The sequence below is a fragment of the Nycticebus coucang genome, chromosome 12 (genome assembly GCF_027406575.1).
Source record: "Nycticebus coucang isolate mNycCou1 chromosome 12, mNycCou1.pri, whole genome shotgun sequence".
In the NCBI taxonomy this organism is placed as follows: Eukaryota; Metazoa; Chordata; class Mammalia; order Primates; family Lorisidae; genus Nycticebus; species Nycticebus coucang.
The window spans coordinates 27,217,885-27,221,662 of record NC_069791.1 but is presented as its reverse complement, the minus strand read 5'-3'; the positions used below and the strand labels follow the sequence as shown (position 1 = coordinate 27,221,662).

The following is a 3,778-nucleotide window of genomic DNA, read 5'->3' as shown; positions in this document are numbered from 1 at the left end:
CAGATGCAAGTGGGAATAAACATCAGAATAGCTAGGGGAACATCTACACATATGGGGAGGGATGTCGTGGGCAGATGGAGGAAGGAAAGGGCAAAATAGCATTGAGGGCTCCCCACAGATAAGGGAGAAATGGTGAACAAATGCACTCGATCTTAGCCAAAAGGCTGAGAAGCGATGGTGAACAAATGCAAATGGGAAGTAAAAGCAAAGTCCAGCCTATGTGGACAGCAGCGCTATACATGTAGAACCAGAAAAGAAGTCAAAATTGTCCCAGTAAGAGGCTAAACAAAAGTCTGATTTTTCTTTTTTCCCATCAGTGAGCTGGTAAAGTCAAAAGTTCAAGAAATCTCTGGTCTGAGTGTGGGCCTGGTTTGGCCCATAGACCACGAAGAGTAACCAATGGAAATTTATCTGACAGAGTGAACTACTCCCATTAAGATCATATATGCTAACTCCCCAGTCTATACGGACTTGGTACTGATTAGATTGTATTTCGATAGTCATCCCTTGAAATTTCACATTTTGAAGTTTTACAAAGTATGGGTGCTTGAAAATGAGTTGTATTTAGCAAATACGAGGAGTTTTGCTTATTTGGCTTTAGGTAAAAGAGCTTGTCAGAAACCAAATCAAAATTTTAAGAAAAAATATAAAGCTTTCAAAAGGACTTTTTGTAGGAGACTTTCTTCTTTTAAATGAGCCTCCATTTTATGTATCTTTCTAAAATACTGATCCACCTCCAAACAAAATGTTTTCACATTACTACAATTATGGAACTCTTCATATGATTATGGCACAGTGAATTACCCCATAATCTAGCTTACTGAAACTTTCCCACTTATACATCTAGATGACAAAAATCTATGGACTCTGCCACATAAATGTGGGCAACTAAAAAAAGGGGAACATATTGATCTGTGCAATATTTCATAGTGAGCATTTGAGCCAAGTCTAGGAACATTTAATAGATATTTTTAAGGTATGGATTTAGGAGGCAGTGAGGAAGGAGGCGGAGATGTGTACTCTCCCTGTACTTATCAGTAAGTACAGATATTTTATCCAGGTTATGGAAGAAACAGAGAAAAAAAGAGAAAACATGCTATTTGAGTTGTTGAATAAGAAATGATATTCATGGGCGGCGCCTGTGGCTCAGTGAGTAGGGCGCCAGCCCCATATGCCGAGGGTGGCGGGTTCAAACCCAGCCCCGGCCAAACTGCAACCAAAAAATAGCCGGGCGTTGTGGCGGGCGCCTGTAGTCCCAGCTGCTCGGGAGGCTGAGGCAAGAGAATCGCGTAAGCCCAGGAGTTAGAGGTTGCTGTGAGCTGTGTGAGGCCACGGCACTCTACCCGAGGGCGGTACAGTGAGACTCTGTCTCTACAAAAAAAAAAAAAAAAAAAAGAAATGATATTCATGCAAACTCAAATTTATAGGAAATCTAAGTGCTTGAGGATATCTCACAGCCACTCATCAGTTGAGCTGTTCTGTTATTTTTTAATACAAACTTGAAATTAAGAGTTAGAGATGTTTGTTCACTCTTTGTCAATGAAAACATTTAGACAAAGAGAAGCTAAATGTGTCAAGATGATGAGTTACCCAGTTAATAAATTGCACATATCTCAAATAATTTTAGAATAAAATCTGAATACTTTGGTTCTTTGGATTTGTGTGACCAGAGCTAAACTGCCCTGCTGGGGATGTCTGATGTATACAGGTCGCCTCCACTCTGTGCCAGGAGGTGTGGGCCATGCTTTCTCCCCTTGAGATTTCCTTCATAAAAGGTGTGTCTATTGAAGCTCTCCTTAGAACAAATTCTACCAAACGCACAAGTATTTACCAGCAGAGAGACAAAAAACAGTCATTCCAGGGTTGCTTGGCCATTATGTGAAGACACGAGGACAGAGTGGTTGTCCACCTTGAGTAGTCCTCGGCCTCTCCACGTGGACCCCGGGAGGAGGAGGCTCAGAATCGAACTCTCCTCTCTCCCCCTCCTGGGAGAGCATTTTGATCTTCAGCTACATTTTTTTGCTTTGTGAAGAACCTTATCATCAAATGCAAAGGCTAGCAATGTTCCCAACAAGACAGACCCTCGTTCCGTCAACTGTCGTGTATTTGTTGGGGATCTCAACACTCTTGTGGCCAAGAAGTCTGATGTGGAGGCAATTTTCTCGAAATATGGCAAAATTGTGGGTTGCTCTGTTCACCAGGGCTTTGCCTTGGTTCAGCATGTTAATGAGAGAAATGCCCAGGCTGCTGCAGCAGGAGAGGATGGCAGAGTGATTGCTGGCCAAGTTTTAGATATTAATCTGGCTGCAGAGCCAAAAGTGAGTAGAGGAAAAGCAAGTGTGAAATGACCTGCGGCGGATATGTACGAGGCAGTAACCGAACACCCTTCTCCATCCCCCCTGCTCGGCTCTTCTTTTGACTTGGACTATGCCTTTCCACTGTATTGTTATGAGGGATGTAAAGTCACCCAGCACATGCTCCTCCTCACCCAGCACATGCTCTTCCTCACCCAGCACATGCTCCTCCTCCCCCAGCACGTGTTCTTCCTCCCCCACCACGTGCTCCTCCTCACCCGGCACTGCGCTCCTTCTCACCCGGCACTGTGCTCCTCCTCACCCACCACGTGCTCCTCCTCACCGGCACTGCGCTCCTCCTCACCCAGCACATGCTCTTCCTCACCCAGCACATGCTCCTCCTCCCCCAGCACGTGTTCTTCCTCCCCCACCACGTGCTCCTCCTCACCCGGCACTGCGCTCCTCCTCACCCAGCACGTGCTCCTTCTCACCCGGCACTGTGCTCCTCCTCACCCACCACGTGCTCCTCCTCACCCGGCACTGCGCTCCTCCTCACCCAGCACATGCTCTTCCTCACCCAGCATGTGCTCCTTCTCACCCGGCACTGTGCTCCTAACCTGGCGCTGTGCTCCTCCTCAGCCAGCATGTGCTCCTCCTCAGCCAGCACGTGTTCCTCCTCACCCAGCACATGCTCTTCCTCACCCAGCATGTGCTCCTTCTCACCCGGCACTGTGCTCCTAACCTGGCGCTGTGCTCCTCCTCACCCAGCACATGCTCTTCCTCACCCAGCACATGCTCCTCCTCACCCAGCACTATGCTCCTAACCTGGCGCTGTGCTCCTCCTCAGCCAGCATGTGCTCCTCCTCACCCAGCACATGCTCCTCCTCCCCCAGCACGTGTTCCTCCTCCCCCACCACGTGCTCCTCCTCACCCAGCACGTGCTGCTCTTCTTCCTTCTATTGCTCAGGCTGTGGAGCCCTCAAAACTCCGGCGTGTATCAGGAAACACCTTGCAAAGGGGGAAAAGGGGCTTCAGTTCTAAGAGTGGACAGTGAGTCACAATCGTGACACTGCCAGTAACTTTAATAGGTTTTTGAAAGCACCCAGGAAATTCTACCCACTATTTTTCCCTTTTTCTGTCTTCCAAAGAGCTTGCGTTCCTGTTACCATTATTCCCCCCAAATAAATACGCCTACAAGCAATACCCTATTAGCTGTCTTTCACTTCTAATGCCTCCAGGCAGCAAAGATTTAACTCCCTCCCTCTATATCTTTCAAGAGAGCAAATGAATATTTCTAGAAATATCGAGAATGAGAGAAAAAAATTGTCAGGTGTCCTAAGAATATTTTAAGTCATCTGTGGTGGAGATACTGATATAATACCATCAAACAGTTCTAAAATAAAACATGGGATTTAGTTGAGTAAATGTACTTTAAAAATTAACAATATAACTGCCAAAAAGTTTTAATACTTGCATTTATTTCC

At 46.3% G+C, this 3,778-nt stretch overlaps 1 pseudogene; it reads left to right on the top strand.

Annotated features, from left to right (window-relative positions):
• The first annotated feature begins 978 nt into the window (after positions 1-978).
• Positions 979-3,348, top strand: LOC128561903 (heterogeneous nuclear ribonucleoproteins C1/C2-like; annotated as a pseudogene).
• Positions 3,349-3,778: the final 430 nt, after the last annotated feature.